Source organism: Podarcis cretensis (genome assembly GCF_951804945.1).
Source record: "Podarcis cretensis genome assembly, chromosome: 5".
Taxonomy (NCBI): Eukaryota; Metazoa; Chordata; class Lepidosauria; order Squamata; family Lacertidae; genus Podarcis; species Podarcis cretensis.
This window is the reverse complement of record NC_137174.1, coordinates 19,280,428-19,290,154: the sequence shown is the minus strand read 5'-3', so window position 1 is coordinate 19,290,154 and position 9,727 is coordinate 19,280,428. Positions and strand designations below refer to the sequence as shown.

At 42.7% G+C, this 9,727-nt stretch overlaps 1 long non-coding RNA gene across 1 annotated transcript; it reads left to right on the top strand.

The window, feature by feature from the left end:
- The first annotated feature begins 3,930 nt into the window (after positions 1-3,930).
- On the top strand, positions 3,931-5,160 carry LOC307216624. The gene is made up of 2 exons (XR_013839230.1): positions 3,931-3,988; positions 4,101-5,160. It is a non-coding gene; the product is annotated as an uncharacterized lncRNA (long non-coding RNA).
- The last annotated feature ends 4,567 nt before the right edge of the window (positions 5,161-9,727 follow it).

The window sequence follows — 9,727 nt, the reverse complement described above, 5'->3', positions numbered from 1 at the left end:
TCAGGAGATATATTGGCCCCAGAGGCCTTTTCCAATCCCAGAATCACCCCTTCTTCCTGATGCAGAGTTCCTGCCAAATCCCAGTGCAGCCAGAGGGAGTCTATGTAGGATCTTAAGAGACAAGAGGAAACATGTACTCACTAGCAAAAATATTAGTGCTAAATCATGCTAGTGAAACCATGTTACTTAATGTAATTCCTAATGCAACAGCTTTTCCTGGTTTCAGTCTGATCCCTGTGAGAGAAGATAACAGGTTTCAGTCTTCTTCCTTTCTGCTATTTTAGGAGGAAAAGGAGATAGCCCTAGAATAGCTTACGTAGGGTTACAGGGACACCTGCCCCAGACCCCATCTAGACAGGAGTATCACATATTTTATGGCATATATGTTGACAGTTATTAAAATAATACTCTTTGCATACATCTATAAAACAGATTAACACATGAAACAAAGAATGGCAGCAGTCTGCTTCATCATTGAAAAATTTGAATTTCAGCAGCAATATCTTAAAAGAGCAGAACTATTCCTAAGAGGCTCAGTGCCAAATTTTGCTACTGGGAGTTGGTTGAAGCATGGAATTAGAAGTCTTCCATTTTTAGCCTAGTTTTAGCCTAGTATGTTAAAGGAGGCAGCTAGCCCCACTGATAACTTTGAGAATTTTTGGTGAAAATGTCTGCATATGAATATTTTGCATAGTCTTATCCATATTGTGTTTGTGGCAGCTCTTTCCATTGATTGACTGGGCTGCGGTGGTGATGTGAAGTATTCAGTTACTCAGGGGATTCAATAGCTTTCAGTCCTGTGACGGAAAGGAAATTTGTTGGTTAGACTGGAATTGAAACCTTAAACAGGGGCAGGCTAAAGATGGGGACACAGAGCCAAGAGACCCAGAAGAAATGAGATATGGGGTGATGGAAATTAACTGAGAAAGAGTGATCTGAAGGAAAGATAGATGGTTTTAACAAAAAGTGCAGAGGTGACCTTTCAAGGACCACAGGCCAGTGGTGGGTGGGACCGGAGGCAAAAGTGGGCAGAACAACGAATGCATATTTAGCCCTTGTACAATGGGCTAGTTTCTACATGCACTCACGCACGTTTCTTGATCCTTCATCCAGGCAAGAAAGAGGCATTATCAGAGTGACAGGATCCATTCCAGACAAGTAAAAGGATACTCAAAGAGGGTGAAAAGTAGGGACAGTGAAGAGAGAGGCTGTGGCTTGAGGAGGGCCTAATAGAAAGGCCTGGAGAATCACATTCAGTCCTTAGACAAGAGGTTTCTCACTCTTGGACTGCACCAAGAAGGAATTTTGGAATGACTTCACAAAGATTAAAGTCAGAAAGGATGATCAGCAAAGAGAACAAGTCTGATTTAACGTGGTTAAAAGCCTAAACCAGAAAGAGAAATTTTGTTAGATGGAACTTCCACCATCAATACAGCACTGTGACTTGGTAACCCCACAAGGCAATGCCTTCTGAAGATGCAGGGAGTACATTTATGTAGTTTGAAAATAGAATGCCACCTTTTTACCTTAACTGGTATTCCCAGGTTCATAAAAACACTAGGGGGAAAAAAAGCTCTACATAACTATCAAAAGAGCAGTTAAAATGTTAAAAAAGCATAAACAAAAGCCAATCCTTAGCAATGTATTTAACATATTGACTTGAATCTTAGTAGCCAGACAGTTATTGGCTGCAGGGTTTTAGGTATATTTGCTACTGTGCCCTGAGCAGATCAGGAAAGGAAGGGCAATAAACAGGAGTCCAAGGGACCCTTTTAACAGACTGTACTCCACAATTTAGGGGATATCAGGTGGAGGCATGGCACCTACTTAGAACCATGGCTCCTTCTACACAAGCTTTTAGTGCTTATGGGGATATTCAGTGGATGGGAGTTGCAATACTGAAGAGTCTAGTTCAAGCAGAGCTCATGCCACAGCAGAAAAAAAACATAACTATTTCTTTGTTGCAGCTACATCTGTACACATTTATTTATCTTTCATTGGTTGGAAGATCAGTGTGGTATAGTAGTTAGCTCAAAGAAACCTAGGCTGAAATCTCTTCTCAGCCAAGTGTGAGTGACTTCGGACCAGTGACTTTCTCTCAGTCTAATCTTCCACACTGGGCTGCTGTGAGGGCACACTTGGGTGAGTGAAAACTATATGTGCTGCCTTGAGATCCTGGGAGGAAAGGTAGGTAAAGGTAAAGGGACCTCTGACCATTAGGTCCAGTCGTGGCCGACTCTGGGGTTGTGGCGCTCATTTCGCTTTATTGGCCGAGGGAGCCGGCGTACAGCTTCCAGGTCATGTGGCCAGCATGACTAAGCCGCTTCTGGCAAAACCAGAGCAGTGCATGGAAACGCCGTTTACCTTCCCACCGGAGCGGTACCTAGTTATCTACTTGCACTTTGACATGCTTGGATATAAATAAAACAATAAACTGTAAAATATCTGATTTGTGTTAGTTTACTTTTAGGTAAGTGCTTCAATCCAGTTCATCATTTTGGTTGCCCTTTCCGTATTTTTCCCAGCTCTGTTATATCCATCCTGAGATGGGCCAGCCAGAACTGTGTGCTGCATTCCAAACATAGTTGTAATTGAAATGTAGCAGTATTATGCACATGTGTTACATATCACGAGCATGATTTAAGAGTACTTTAAGAAAAAGGAGCCAAGTCAAGCATGCCTGTGAGTCTGTGCAAGTTTAGGCCTCTGACAAGATTTACTGCTAGAACCCTGTTGGCTTTGGGTGGGTCTTGGCTATTAATACCTCTGATTATTAACCACAGTAAACAATATAGCCAATTGTACCGAAAGGAAAGGATACTTGATAAGAGGACTCTTCTGTTGGGACAGGAGACTCAGTGTCTGCCCCTCCCCTTCCCCTTGCATGGGAAACAAGCAGCAGAAGAAAGCAAACACAATGTGCTTAATGTACTTTAAAGAGAGTGCTGTGTTGTAGGAGAATCCTCTTTACATAAAATCAAAGGTGTGTAACAGGAGGGAGAGAGAGAGAGAGAGAGAGAGAGAGAGAGAAAGAGAGAGAGAGAGAGAGAGAGAGAGAGCAGCTTTGGATTTTCTCTGTCAGTGACAGCTTCATGTTTATTTATTTGAGCAAAAGGAGCGGATACCAAAGCAAAGACGTGCTAATTTTATTCCCAGATCAAATAAAGGAACACCGAGCATGTTCTCATCAAAGTCAGTGATTACTTTAGGGGGAGCTAATACAATGAATGTTATTAAATGAAGCAACCTCTTTAAAAGGGCATCTCACATTAAGGATTTTAGCATAAGTAATATTTTGTTGTGAAAGCTTATGCAAGATGAAGCCTTCAACTGGAGGGATGGAGAACCCTGTCAGCTTTGAGAGACTCTGGGTGCTTGCCTGGAGCGCTCTGATCCTAGCCAGTGTTTTTCCACTGTTTACCAGGCACATGTTAATACATCTTTGCAGATGGATTTTCCACAGCCAAGCCAATCAATCCTTTTACAAATGGAGAGGACTTAGCAGTGCTTCTTCCTGTGCAACACACATAAACATTGCAAATAATGCTTAGAGAAACAAACTATTTTTTAAAAGCACATAGACAACCTCCCAGACTGAGACAACTCTACTACAGTGTACAGTTTGGGTCACCACACCTCAAGAAGTATACTGGAAAAAGACAACCAAAATGATCAAGGTGCCAGAGCAACTTTCCTATGAGGGAAGGTTGCAACATTTGAAACTTTTAAAACATCAATTCTGATGGGCAGATGGAAGCTGAGATGGTAGGCTGAGACTGCGTTCAAACTTTTGACTGTGTTAAACAGATGTTAAAAAGGGGGAGATAATGGGATCTTATGTTTTTCAGCACTGTTTCAAACATTTCACATTATTCCCTATGCTACGTGTTATATAGGGTTATTCTCCCTTTAAAAAGTCAGAATGTTGACAGCCAACATTCTGCTAACTCCACTGTACTGCTGTAATTCCATTGCTGCACTTGAAGAAGTAGGTTATAGTTAGGATGTATTAAAATATCTTTAATTCACTACTGAATTAATTTACATTTACACAAAAAGGCTTTTAATTGTCATACCAAATCTTTTATTGATATGTTTAGGTACTAACTGCTGCCAGATATGAAAAAATGAAGGAAATGATTAATAAAGGCAGACGACAGATACAAGCTGTATATAACAGACCACTATCCTGCGTGGAGCTCCAAGAACACTCTGTGACTTCATCAGTGACTTGGATCAGGACAAGCTGTGTGTATGTGTTTTTGTGCCTCCCTAGTGTGCTAGAAGTATCCTTAGAGCACATCCATATTGTTCTTTGTCTTCCAGAGTCTTCCAGACATTACATTTTACTCCAGTATCCATAAGCTTGGTAACTATTGTTTTGTTGAGGTGACATTTTGGAAAGAATGCATGGATCCATGAGTGAATGTGTGTGTGGAGATGATGCCCATTTCTGACCTCCATTTGCTGATAGCTCTTCTGCACAGGGGGTTAGATCTTAGGGGCTAGTGAAGGCAATTTCAGCAAAGTAGAAAGGTTTGCTCTTAAATATGCTACAGAAATGACAGGGGGCACATCTTTAAAGATATTACAATGTTACAAAAATTATGCCTGAATGTATCCTTTCAACTTGACAGCTCAGGGAAGATACCGTGCTGTATAAATTCATATAAAATCAGTGGTTTGACCGATTCTCTTCATTCCAACACCATTTTAGCCGTAGAGAAAAGGACTTCTTTACCTTTCTCTCCCACCATAATCCATCCACAATACTCCACCCAGGGAGTGCCCAAGGGTGGCAATCTCCGAGCTAATCGCTGACCATAAAATCCCAAGAGATCATCCCCGGACTTGCCACAGGACAAGGATATGTAAAGAGTTCTATTGTTCTTTGGTGATAGGTACTTGAGAGGTGTTAAGAGACTTGTCTGGACATGTTTGCCAAGGCTGAACTAGTGTAACCCCTGTCTACCCCTCCCCTTTTGTGACATGTCAGTGATGCAAAGATGATGTATCAATGATGCTGCACTAACTGTATTCTCGGTGATTGTGGGAAGTTTTAAAAGCCAATGTCACCCCATGCTTGGGGTTCTTACTCCTGTGGGAACCTGTTGTGCAACAATAAAGATAATGGTCTACTGACCGCTGTTTTGCTCCAAATTGCTTGGCTGGAACTTCCTTTTTTTACTGACCACATGGACCTGCGGGGGACTTGGACCCTGACGAGCTGGGCTGTTGAGTAGTCTCTCACCCCAGAATTTTTCCTTAGCAAATATAAGAACATAAAATAAAGTCCTGATGGACCAGCCCAAAAGCTCCTCTAGTCTAGTGTTCTGTTCTCTCACAATGTTCAACCACATGCCTATGGGAAGTTCATAAACAGAATATGAGGGCAATAGCTTTCTCTTGCTTATTATCCCCAGTAAGTGGTGTTCAGAGGAAGACTGTCTCTGATTTCTAAACCACTTAAATATTTAACAATCTCTAAGCAGTATACAGGGACGCAGGTGGCGCTGTGGGTTAAAGCCTCAGCGCCTAGGGCTTGCCGATCGAAAGGTCGGCGGTTCGAATCCCTGCGGCGGGGTGCGCTCCCGCTGCTCGGTCCCAGCGCCTGCCAACCTAGCAGTTCGAAAGCACCTCCGGGTGCAAGTAGATAAATAGGGACCGCTTACCAGCGGGAAGGTAAACGGCGTTTCCGTGTGCGGCTCTGGCTCGCCAGAGCAGCGATGTCACGCTGGCCACGTGACCCGGAAGTGTCTCCGGACAGCGCTGGCCCCTGGCCTCTTAAGTGAGATGGGCGCACAACCCCAGAGTCTGTCAAGACTGGCCCGTACGGGCAGGGGTACCTTTACCTTTACCTTTAAGCAGTATACAAAAATACCGTATGCAACAACAGCAGCAAGGATACTTATCGCTAATGCACTGGAAAACCCAAGATCTACCCACACTGGAAGAGTGGCAGATGCAGCTGATAGACTATATGGAACTAGCCGAGATGACTGGCAGAATCCGAGACCTGGGAGAAGAGAAGGTTGAAGAAGACTGGAAGAAATTTAAGACTTATTTAAACAAGTATTGTAATTTGGTTGAATGTTAAGAAGGATGCTAGATCATAAATAATTGACCACCACTAAATTAGATGGAATTAGGATGATAAGTAGATCGAGGAAAATATAAACCATTGGGAGAACGATTAGATCATGTTTAAAAGAATGGGAGTTAAGAACTTAAATAAGACGATAATTTGCTGGTTAAAACTTAAGATGATGTAAGTGGGAGCGGGAGATGTGAGGGAGTCCAAAGAGGTTTTGAAAATATGTTATGATATATGCTATTTTGGTGATTATTTTTGAATTTGTATTTAAAAAATCTTAATAAACATTTATTAAAAAATAAATAAATAAGCAGTATACAAAAAATACCATATAAAAACAATAGCATGGTTTCAGAAAATCAGAGATGCAACATAAAAACCAGTAAAACACTACTATAAAAACAGAAATTCAGTATTATCAGAGTCCCATCTTATGGGTCCAAGAAAGCCCAAGCTTCCCCCGACCCCAGAACAGCCTGCTATCCGCAAGCCTAGGGAGCCGCACTCCCCAGGCTTGTGCACAGCTGTGCGAAGCCCGGGCGCGCTGAGGCTTCCTAATGCAGGCAGCTCTGCGCAACCCTCCGGAGCCTGGCGCAGCTTGGCGCCGGGCTCCGGAGGGTCGCGCAGAGCTGCGCGGACCCCGGGAGGGCAGGCAACTCTGCGCGACCCTCCGGAGGCCGGTGCGGCTTGGCGCCGGGCTCCGGAGGGTCGCGCAGAGATGCGCGGACCCCGGGAGGGCAGGCAGCTCTGCGCGACCCTCCAGAGGCTGGCGCGGCTTGGCGCCGGGCTCCGGAGGGTTGCGCAGAGCTTCCTGAAGTCTGGAGAGCGAGAGCCTCTCGCTCTCCAGGCTCCAGCAAAAGCCTGTATTCACCCCATAGGACGCACCCACATTTCCCCTTCATTTTTGGAGGGGAAAAAGTGCGTCCTATAGGGCGAAAAATACGGTATTTATTTACCAAATGTTTGAGGCAAACAGGACAAACCTTATGTTTAGAGGCAGGGATTATTATGTATAAGAATAAATTATATGGAACAAGCAGGGATGGATTAAAAACAATATTAGCTGGCAGAATGATTGCTTTTCAGTCTCTTACTAGTATGTATTGTATGAGGAGAGAACTCACACTGGCAAACTACAAGACAAAAAGCTGTTGTGTTGATTATGAGAAGAAAAACTGGGTCATCAGCTGACACAGTCAGGTGATGCAACTGGAAGAAGGGCTCAGAAATCCCATTCTTTTAATGCCAACACTTTGCATAAAAGTAAACTGTATTTTCAGCCTCAAAGAAATACGGTACATCTGCCATTCTAACCTTCTCTCCTTGCACTACATCCTAGAAGCAAAACTTTAAATAAATGAAACAGCAGCAAAGTCTTTATGACACCATTTCTCCAGCAGATCCAAGTGTTGTCCAAAGAAGGATTACTCTGATTAATCTGGTATTGCAAATAAGGAGCCAAGGAAGGAGTGAAGGTGATACAATGGAAGCAAAGATTCCAAACCAAGATTTTCAAGAATGTGTTCAGTAGTTTTACCACCAAGCTAAGCTTCAACTTAGTTTGGAAGGCTGCTATCTTCTCTGCTGTGACCTTTGATGGAAGTCAAGACAGAAGTGATTTCTTATATTGTAAAATCCCCTATCATCTTATGGTAAAGGGCAGGCAAGAAATCCAAATCATAATCATAATGTAAGTGAGACCAACCTCATCTCCCCCTTGCCATAATGTTATTCCTGGAAGGGCAGACCTCTCTGTGGCCCTTGGTTCCCTTGTCAGTCACTGGTCCTGATGCTCTTCCTGGGAAGGAGGGAGGAAATGGATGGAAGGAAGGAAGGAAAACTATATTGTGGCAGGAAATGGAAAGAAAATGGAGGGAAAACGTCTAGTATTGATGCAGTATATCGGATATGAATCCTGTTTTAATTTAGCTAGCAGCACAATATGCAGCAGTGTCTGCATTTTTGTACGGTCTGCTATAATTTGGAATGGGGGAAAGCCTTCTGAGTGTGTGCCAGGCATATACAAGAGCCGCACTTCACTTCTCAAGGAAACCTCCAATAAACTTGGGAGTTCATTAAGAAGCTCCAGAATGGACTTTTGTGTGCCAAATTCTTTTTGAACTCTGGGAGGTCACATTTCCCTGCCATTCAGGAATTTGCTACCATATAAAACATAATAACCAACCTATTGTAGCTGCTTTGTGCGGATCCTTTTGCTACACAGTACTAAAGAGCTGTGCCAGTGGGTGTTATTGTAATATGTTTATTTACAAACATGCAAGTTGAACTGAAGGAGCAGGCAGACACCTAGCTTGACAATGCTAGTCTTTAAAACAGCATCAGCCCTCCAAAAGCAAACAGCATGCACTAGGAATCCTGCCGTCAGCTGAAATAATTTTGGCTTCTGTCTCCTTTGGTGACTGCCTTCCAGTGCCCAGCGAGTTACAGTTTTCTCTAGCTAGTAGCCATTAGCCCCCATAGCTATTAATGCACATTTAAGCAACTTACTTCTAGCCATCAGTGTCCATTAATAAAGCATATTTAGCTATTAGCCAGACAACTGCCTAAACATATCTCTGCACCTGACAATAGACAACAGCATTTTCATTACAGTATTATTTCATGTTCTCATTTGACTGGTGTGAAATCCTGGGATCTGCTTTCCCTGTGAGGAGAGATTACTGGAAACTTGAGACATTTTTACTATATCTGTTTGTTTATACATATCTGAGATGACCAGGGATGCACCCATTCAGGTAAAACTAGTCTTGCAACACAATTAGTCTCCCTGGGAAGCAGTCAGACTCTGGTTTCTTCTCTCTTCTTCAGTCTGATTAGAACTGGACAACTCTTTCCATTAGCCTCCATCTGCAGCCCCTACCCAAGCAATTGGCACTGTAGCCACTGACTGTCAAAGGCCAATTAAAACTAGCATCTTCAGCTACCAAGCTACACTGAAGCCTACAAAGAAGGTAATCTGGTTGCTTTGCAGGTCTCACATCCATTTTATTCCTGAAATACACCTGGGTGAAAACGAAAACACCTCTTTCTCAATCTCATTCCTTCTCTTTCTCTTTACACACACACACACACACACACACTTCCAAATATGAGTGAGTCCTAAGAAAAATGCTTTTCATACACATCCTTGGTGAAAGGCAACAGAGGAAGTTATACATTTCCCTTATTTTTGGCACCATACCATAGTTTTATAACCCAGATGACTTTTTCAATCAAGAGGTTTGACATATGATTTTAATGTAATCATGAAAAAGTCCAGTGATTCAGCAACCTGGGAAAGAAAAGAAGGGAGGGAGAAAGAGGATGGATGCAGTGGGAAAACATCCAAGTGAGGCCTCAGAGGGGTAGAAGTTATAATAGAATATGCATGATTAAAGACCAAGAGATGTCCAAATTTTTAATTTTATTAAATTTAGACACTGTAAACTTATGAACTGGAGAGGGAAGCCTCTAGCAAATTACAAGAGATAAAATTTATTAGCTCTGATTTATAGTCCATTCTGTCTCTTAAGACTGCCTTTACATGTTACATGGTTGATGCTCCTCCTTTGGCTGCTCCCACGAGGCTCATGGTAACATATATTCCTCTGCCCATGTGGTCACAGTGGGTTG